The sequence below is a fragment of the Rosa rugosa genome, chromosome 5 (assembly GCF_958449725.1).
Source record: "Rosa rugosa chromosome 5, drRosRugo1.1, whole genome shotgun sequence".
NCBI classification, from domain to species: Eukaryota; Viridiplantae; Streptophyta; class Magnoliopsida; order Rosales; family Rosaceae; genus Rosa; species Rosa rugosa.
Genome location: NC_084824.1, coordinates 18,648,663 through 18,658,304, shown reverse-complemented (window position 1 = coordinate 18,658,304; position 9,642 = coordinate 18,648,663). Strand labels below are relative to the sequence as shown.

General features: G+C 36.2%; 1 long non-coding RNA gene across 1 annotated transcript; it reads left to right on the top strand.

The window, feature by feature from the left end:
* Nucleotides 1–4,285: 4,285 nt before the first annotated feature.
* On the top strand, nt 4,286–9,416 carry LOC133713090 (uncharacterized). Its single transcript, XR_009847770.1, has 3 exons — nt 4,286–4,883; nt 5,010–5,073; nt 9,341–9,416. It is a non-coding gene; the product is annotated as an uncharacterized LOC133713090 (long non-coding RNA).
* The last annotated feature ends 226 nt before the right edge of the window (nt 9,417–9,642 follow it).

Below are 9,642 nucleotides of genomic sequence, written 5' to 3'. Positions count from 1 at the left end.
CAACACCACTCCTTGAGACTGGACTTCATTGTCTTGAGCGAAACATATATTTCCTTTAAATCCTAGACGCCCAGTGAGGGAGTCAATGATGTTTGGTTGTGCTAGGGTTTCTGCCAAGAAAATAAGACTCGGCCTCTTCGTTCTAACTAGATCCACCAAGGCATGCTGAGTTTCTCTGTTCACAATACCTCTACAATTCCACACAAGGATGTCGATCGGCTACATGGAAGCAGTATAGCAATAGCAGGACGCAATGAGGGCAGCGACGCTCAAAGAAAGCGGCGGTGCTTAGGGTTTTTAGATGTAGTTAAAATTTTTATTTACTTATTCCTATACTGAAAGAGAGAATATAGGGGATTTTTCTCTGATTTTTTTCCTTTTACATATGTTGGAAATGCAATTAATGACTAAACACATTTTTTTTAATTGAAAGAGAATTTTATTAACTCAACCGATTACATCAATATGGGGAATATATATATTCTCTAAACGAGAACTCCCACAGAATTAACAAACTAAACTGACAGAAATTAATTCATGGAGCCAAGGAGGTCCTACATCCTTGCAAAACATAGCTTGAGTCAAGGATAAGGTCGATCTCGCCAACTTATGAGCCACCCCATTAGAACGCTTCTTCACATGTTTCCAAGAGACCATTTCAAACTCTCGCATCATCAAACGTTAATAATATATTTTTTATTACAACTTAGAAATAAAGATTATTCAAATATAGCTAAATTTTAAGTAATATTGTTGGAGCAAGTTATCAAAAATGGTTAGCTAAAATAACTTTAAGGTGCATTTTCTTTAACAAAATAAGAAAGTTTTAGATTGTTGGACATATTCTTAATAGACTAGCTTGAAACAAGTTCTCATTTTGGGAAAAAAAATCTGATTTTGGATCGAGTTGTGTTGATTAAGTTGGTATCACAAGTTAGATGGTGGAAATAAAGTCCTTTTCAAAAAAGTAATTGAATAAATGGAAAAAATAAAAAAGAAGTACGTTATAATGAAATATCCGACTAAAATTACTCCATCTATCTTTCGTGTACGTAAGAACTTATATCTTATTGTTTCTCAGGTACATAAATTTTAAAGTGTAGAAACTTTGGATGTCGTTGTTCAAACATAATTAATATACAAAGAGTACTTAATTACTTACACTTATTCTATATACTAAAGTGCACAAAAGATTTTGAAACCTACATATATATATAACTACACGAGTTATATATCCTATTCATTGAATAGCATATCCCTAGTTTTCCAAGCACAGGTTCCTCGAGTTATTCCAGAGGTCCTCCTGCAGCAGAAAGCTGGGAACATGCACCGAACTACACGACATGTGCATATTCGAGAACTTGAGGAGCCCCGACAGGAGGTCCCAGCCATTACAGGGGTGCGTCGTCACCGAGAAGGAGAGGAGGTACTCATCTCTCCTAAAAAGCTTCGTCTCAGCTTGGCTATAGGTAAACACAACCTAGATGCAGTGACTATGGGTCTTGTTGAAGCACATACTGGTGTTATGGAGAAAGCAAAGAGAAAGCGTGGACTTCCTGTCGGAAGTCTCAACAAAATGCCCTATGGTACTGCAGGCAAAAGGAAAGTGGTCAAGAAGGATGAAGACCAAGGTAAGCAGAACAAGAGAAACAACACGAAGACCAACCTGTTGCCGAGGTTGTTGGATGCTGAAGATGGAGCTAATTCCAACCCTAAGGGGAAGGAGTTGGCTCTTATCTAGATCTCGTATCATTTAGACATTCTGAATGCAAGTCTTGTTTGAAGGAGGGTTAAATCTCTAGAGGCTTTTCTAAGATGTTTCTAGTTTGCTTTTGTACCACAATTGCGTGTAGGCAAAATAGGCTAGATGATTGATTTTGCCTTAGGAAGCGAGGTTTGTCTTGCTTAGTTAGGCTTGTGTTCAGCGAGCGTCCCTTAGTTCTTAATGAGTTTTGTTAGGCTTAGATAGGTTCTCTTGGTCATCGACTAGTAATTACTTGTGTAAGCTTTGTAAGCTCTGGCCTGTTTTCATGGTTTGATTATTAATGCAATCAATTCCTATTCAAATATATATATATATATATATATATATATATATATATATATATATATATATAATTAAATTAATTTTTTTTAAATCCTTAGCCCATTTCACCTTTACATATGTCAGTGGGAATAGAATCCATGACCTTTACAATGTTGGAATTATAACTTATCAATAGGTCACAGCTAGCTCACCGGCTTTGAAACATATATATATGTTGAAACAAAAAGTTTTGGTAAACCAGAAACTATATATGTGCAAAAATAAATAATCGCTTTAGTCCCTCAACTTTTTCCAGATCAACACTTTCGTCCCTTACATCTGAAAAACATCATTCATCATTTTAGTCCCTTAGCTTTAACTTCATCTCACACTTTCGTCTCTCCCATCTATTATTCTGTCAAATCAACCCTTAAATTTGAGGGTATTTTGGTTAAATCACTAAATATTAATTTTAAATATAAAAAGAATATCACCTGATAAAAATGACTTATTTTGTTTGCAATATAACACTGCAAATGAATAATTTTATTTTTCTAACAAAATTAAAAGGATGCATATTTTTTTTTCAATTATTGAAATATTGATAAATTTTCAATAAAAAAATAAATATTCATCAAAAATAAAAAAATCAAAATAATTTTTATTTAGTAAATGAAGGAAGTTTATTTTAATTTCTATTCTCAAATTTTTAATTTTGTTCTCTTTATTTATTTACTTATTATTCGATGAAAATATCCTTGAGAAGGTGTGTTATTTACAAAAATACCCTGATCAAAATACGGTAAATATAATGGAGGGACGAAATTGTAAGACAGTGTTGATGAAATTGAGTGAACAAGGTTACATTTCATAGAAATCAGGGATGAAAATGTTGATTAGGTGAAAGATGAGGGATTAAAGGTGTTTTATCCTATGTGGAACTATCACTTAATCAAGCTTGTGTAGGTAGATATTGTCTGGTAGGCACACTGTGTGGGACGGAATAAGGGCCTTTCTCACCTCGTACGAGTCGTCCGACGGAAAAAACTTTCTAAATTGGGTAAAAATTGGGATCGTCGATCTCTTCTTTAAAGATTGGGATGAGTTGATGTCGATCGATGGTGTGAAAATACTTCTTGATGTCAAATTCCAAAAACCTATATATAGTGTATCTGGATTATGCATACATTTTCATTCTATTGCTGCCTTGTTAAATTGCTCATTTATTATACATACATGCATGCATACAGCATACATTCATACACGTGTGTATATGTGTATATATATATATATAAGTGACTCTAAACCCTAACCTTGCTCTGAAATTTCAAAGCGAGGCCTCGCTCTGGATAAGATATATATATATATATATATATATATATATATATATATATATATATATATGGAATAAACTCTGTTTTGAAGTTAAATCGCTTATTTTTCATACATGGGAAAAAAGTTTTTGCTTCTTTTGTTTGCATTTACACAATTTGAGTAAGTTTTCAATCAAATACTCTAAGAAATCCATTTTCTTGGCCATTTACTCCAAATGACCTCTTTAGGATTAACTCAAGTCACTAAACATCATGCATGACGGTGCTAAGCCGCGTTCCAATATTGGAATAATCTACATAGAAATCAATATTCAATAATCATATGAATTTTTAATAAAGAAAAACAAAAAAAGAATATTTTTCTAAATAAATGGGCTTGCTTATATTAGGAATCCCATTGTTATATTCGACCCGATAAGTCCTACTCAGATGCTTCACCAAACATTCACTTAACTTTAAGAGCCCAAGACTACACTGGGATTGACATCATCTCAAACTATATGTTTTTGTTTTTAGTTTCAATTTTTTTTATTAGTAAATTTGACACAAAAAGGTGTGTGAATATCACCTCTCTATATTTATTGACATGTTCTGTTAGGATATCTGCTAGTTCTTAGCTCTAGTAGCAATCCGATACAAGTGGCCATGATCTCGTCGTCATGGAAGGTCTCCGGAATAGTTTAGGTCATAACACTCTTGGATGGTCCGGCTTCAATTACTGTAATTGGACCGGAGTAGGTTGTAACGAGGACAATAGAGTGATGTTCATTATTATCTGCAGAAAGAATCTCAATGATTCGATCCCAGCTTCTATTGAAAACAACAAATATCTTGTGAAATTAGATGTTTGAGAATCAATTAATTGGGCTCCTTCTGAGTCTTCATGAATTGAAATTATATTGGGGCGGCTTCTAGCCAGTTATCTATAATCTAAAGGGCGTGGACTGTTCATTCGCGCTGCACTATTCATTCGCGTCGCACTGTTCATTCGAGCCCGAAGTAAATGACGCTTTTGCCCTTAATTTTTTCTTAAATTACATCCCTGCCATTCAGTCTGTTATAAGCACCCGCCGACAGTAGAATGCTAGAACTCCAGAAGGTTCAGGTTTTTTCGCTCTCTCGCTTCTCCTTATCAACTTGACAGTGGTCCAGATAATAGCAACTGGAGGGTTTGATTAGATACGCGGCAAATCTACCCTAATCCCTCAGACCCAAGTCAAAATCCACATAAAAACCCAAAAATCACTACCAAAAAAGAGTAACAGAGCAAGAGAGTTGTGAGCAACAAGAACAGTGTTGACGCCATAGCTTCCAAAACAGAGCCGACCCAGAAGCTGGTCTTCTCAGACGAGTACAAAGCCACCATCTTTGCTGCAGAACCAAGCTCAGAAGCACAGCCAACAATGCAAAAATCTCAGAGGTTATAGATGGTGCGATCTGGATTTGATAATCTGTGTTTCTTTCTTTTGGTATTGTATCCAGTAGTCTGCGTGTTGAGTAATTGGGAGCATCGCAAAAGCTTGGTGAGATTTCGATTTGGTAGAATCAATATCAACAGAGTTTAAGCTGATTTCCTTGAATTTGTTATGTGCTTTTTCAGTTTTGTGGTTGTTATAATCGGCATTTGTTTCTTTTTGTTTTGTATTCAGTGTTTTGCGTTTTGATTGGATCCAGTTTGTGATGAGACGATTGGGTTTAGAACAAGTAGAACAGGTGTGGTATTTGATTGTGTTCGTGTTTCTTTAATTGATTAGTTGATAATTGTGTGTTCTGAGGTTATCAAGGTCAGTCACTGAGATCAACACTAATAAAATTATATGGTGAGGAACTATAGTATGGTATTTTATCTAAGTGATACAAAGCAGGTGTTGAAACCGAAAAAAATTCAAAAGCCCATAATGGAAAATATTTTCCGTAAAGGAAAAAGTGTAGGAGAAGCACGTTGCTTCTAGAAGTTTATTTTAACTTTATCTACTGTTGGTATACTCTAGCTTTATTCAAATTCTACAAAGGAGAGAAAGTAGAACAATACAACAATTAATGAAGCTGAGGGGTACACGTTCAGCAGATAAAGATAAAGGTAGAGTTATTGATGCCAAATTAATCACAAACTCTCAGCCTTGATATGTTTGAGTCCAGCTCCATCACGACGTGATAATCTTCGCAAACCCAAGTTGCCTATATATAAAGAGACTCTACAGCAAAAAAAAAGGGGAGGAGGACCAGAGGACGTGAGGAGCATAGCTGCGTGAGGAGGACTGTAAAGAAGCAGAGGACAGCAGCCGAGGAGAGAAAGCAAGAAAGAAGAGGGTGAGACTTTCACCGATCTGCACCTTTTTCTTTGCTGTTCTCAAATGATGCAGGCCTCCAGCGATACCGTAGGGTATCAATATCATGCTCCGACACGGCGTGCCTTAGGGTGCCGATATTGTCGTTGAGCTTCGACTCGGCGTGCCTTAGGGTGCCGAAACTACTTTCAAAGCTCCGGTGGCGGTGCCTTATGGTGCCAATACTGTTTTCAGAACTTTGAAACGGCGAGCCTTCGGGTGCCGATATCATCCTCAAGTCTCAAGTTTGGGTTAATACACCCCGAGACTGGCAGAGGACCTCACACGAATCATCATCCAGGCCATGCTTTCATAAGAGGTCTTGGTTTAAATTAAAGATGATGATAAAAATAAGGAAACTCTGTCAATTTCACTTAAACACTACACGTGATCCACCTGCATAGCCAGGGAGAGAAGTTGTCAAAATGAATCCAATTCTGCAGCAGATTATAAACTTAATGCCCACAAACAAGTTGACATCAGAACTAACACTTCAAGAAGAAGCTTACCAAAGAAAGAAAAGCTTCGAGAGGCCTTTGAAGTTTTGATAACTACTGCTGCTGTTTACACCTGCACGTCAAAACTGTTCTATCAAATACAAGTTATGTTCAGAAAAGAACCTATCCAAAGCTTAATACCAAAGGACGACAACTGTGTGTTTCTGAGGGCCACAGGTCAAGATGCAGAATAAAAAGAAAAAAAAAAAGTTGAAAGCCTAGTGGTGGAATGACAAAATGACAATTTGAGACTCTATTTAAGTACACAAGACAATTTGACACTATTTGTCAAAGATGTGTTGAAGTGCAGGGGATATGTTAAAGCCACTTTCAACTTATTCCAAGAGGCTGTAGCGAGTTTTGATGCGAGTAATCGAAGCGGTGCCGACATGAAAACTAAAGAAGTCTTTGGCGGTGGCATCTTTGTGTATAGCATGAAACCATAATCTAAGTGGGCCAACATCATCAAAACCATTCCAGAGATTGACAGAAGCACAAAGCAATATATATATAAAGAAAGAAGAAGAGGAGTGAATGTTATGGTGGTGTTGCAGACTAAGAGATTATATTAATTAAGCTATGCATAAGACAAAAGGGCTTAATTAACAAAGTTTCCAACACAATTGCAGAAGCCGACAAAGTGGCATTGTAGACCATCAATTCATGCACAAAGGCTTAATCAACATATTCAAGGAAGGTCAAAGTTCAGCAATTCAAGTCAATTAGGCATAAAGAAAAGCGAGTTTAGCCTCACCCGCAATATGTCGACCTCTTGAATTGAATAGCTTGCTGGTGCACAAAGCTCCACTTTCCAAAATCACTGTGAAATGTTATGGAAGAAGAATGGGCGTCAGTATCTGGTTTTCTGGATTATAGTACGAGCTAGAAGCAAGAAGCAAAACAGAAGAGAGTCCTTACCCAATTTCTCACAGGAAGAAGCAATACAGAAAGTTTCAAGCTTCAGGAGTTGAGAAATTCCTTCTAGTTGAGGACCCAAATCGCACTCCATCTTCAGATCCCTCTCCGATTTGACATTCCATCTTCAGACCCATCTCCGATTCGACTTGGCGGAAGCACCGAGTTCGTGTTCTGTCTGGGTTTTGGGTAAGGACAGTGAAAACAAAGAAAAGAAAGTGAAGAGGAAAAGAAAATGGAGAATGGAAAAGAAAGCAGCTGGGCCTCCGTGCCTTTTAAAAAGGCCTTGATTGATGTGGACCAAGGAAATGACTTGCAACCAAAGCCCATCTTAAATTTGGGCCCATTCAAGGAGTTCGGCGACGCTCAGCAGAACGGGTGTCTGAATCAAAAATACCCGGACGTCAAGTTCTTAAAAAAATGCTTCAAAGCCCAAAATAAAATTTATTTTGGTACAAAACCAAGAAAGCTCAAAACCTCAAATTTCAGAACTACAATAGTTTGATCCCTTTACAGGGTATGTAGGCAATCTAGCGACCCACTAGATGCAACCACAAATTCAAATCGAATCCCTGACTCCACCAGTCAAATTCAGCCAATCCGAATCTCTGACTCCACCAGTCAAATTCACCCAAACACCAGAAAAAATAAAATCATTCCCAAATTATCCAAAAGCAAATGCAAAGGGCTCTAAACCCTCACAAATATCTCAAACACAAATCCAAAAATAAATGGGTCATCTACCCATTTAAATCCCAAATGCTGGAACTACATGTGGTTTGATCCCACAAGGGTATGTAGGCAATCTGGAATCAAATAATCTAGATGCAACCGCATCCCAAACACTATTCCTATTCCAAAAATCCAAGCCTTCCACTGAGTCATTCACTCATTGGAACTCTTGAACTACGAGTGGCTTGATCCCTTCCCGGGTACGTAGGCAACCCATTCCAAAATTCGGGTGCAGCCGCAAAAACAAACAATCACACACTGGTTTCTTTATAAATGGAATCAAAGGGTGTTCCCTTGTAACAAGGGATTGTAATTAAGAGACACATTCTGTCTTGAATGGGTCGAACCCGAAATAATTAAAACTCTATTCAGTTAATGAATACGAGTGAAATTACGTTGGGTGACATTTTACACTCTGTGCAATTTTTCTCGCAACAGCAGGAAAAAAAAAAAAAACTGAAATAAAATTAGAGTTTTATGTAAGCTGCTCTTTCAGCTTCTCTCTTCTTTTCTGAGCCTGAACTTGAACTTCCTAATATCCATGATGTTATAGTACTACTTTTCCTTTTGTTTTTTCTTTTTCTTTTTTTAAGCAGTAAAATGGAGGTGGAAGACTGGAAGTTGTACATATCATATATTAATTTAAGGATTAATTGCATGGAACTAGATTCCTAGAAGTAGTCGGAAAGGCTTAAAGCTTCCCAGTTTTTATTATACATATCGTAAACCATTCCCACATGCAAAGGGATGATCCATTATGCCTTGAGAAAGTAGGCATCAACCTTTTTATTGAGAATGATGACAAAGTCTAGATACTTATTTAGTTTTGATTGAGTATTTTTTTTTTTTTTCAATTTTATGTATCTCTGATTTCTAGAAACTTTGAAATTGGAGACCTTTAGTCCACTTTCAGAATCCCAGCAACCAAAAGAAGCGTTAGTTTTTTCCTAACCAAATATTAATTGGAATGGAACAACTGAACCAGGAATTGATATTGCTTTAGCAAGGTCTGTAGTCCTTTAGACTTAAAAATTGATTTTAGAACTTAACACTGGAAAGTTTGTTATTCTAAGTAAAAATCCACATGGGTTTACAATATATTAGACTTATTCTACATCAAGGTTCCACTATTTGAATTAGATACTCCCCTCCCGCTCCTGTTCCCTAACTAATCTATATCAGATGAAATGGTCTGTTAATGTTAATTGTTGAAATGAAATCAGACGATCCACTGTTCTAGTGCAAAGGTCCAGGTGGAATTTTGGCTAAATTTCGCAACCAATTGTAATTATGGGGTTTAGATAGAAATAGGGAAAAGAGTAACCTGTGGTCAGTGTAGTGTGTATGAGTTTATGCATTGGTGATAAACGTGAAATTCTGATCTTCATATACTCTGAACACTAAATGAATCAGATATTTGTATATGTCTAACTTCTGATATCAAATCAAAACTAAGTCTCCTTTATTCATCTAAAAATTGATCTAAACTTAATTTTCCATAATTTGCAGTCTTTGCAAAATCTCAGACACTGCAACAGAAAAGAGAAGAAGGCAAATTAGTTTGATCTGCAATTTCACAAGACTTCAATCTTTTACTCTCTGTCTTTTCTAATATAAGTACCTTGCTTGCTTTCAAAAATGATCAAGTAGTTGGTCCTATGTTCACCGGATTGAGAGGCCACAAATGTGACCATTTTGTCATGGCCATTTATCTTTTTTATATTTTTTTATATTTATATTATTATTATTATCATTATTATTATTATTATTTTCTTCTTCTTCTTACAGATAGCTTACATTGAGTTTAATTT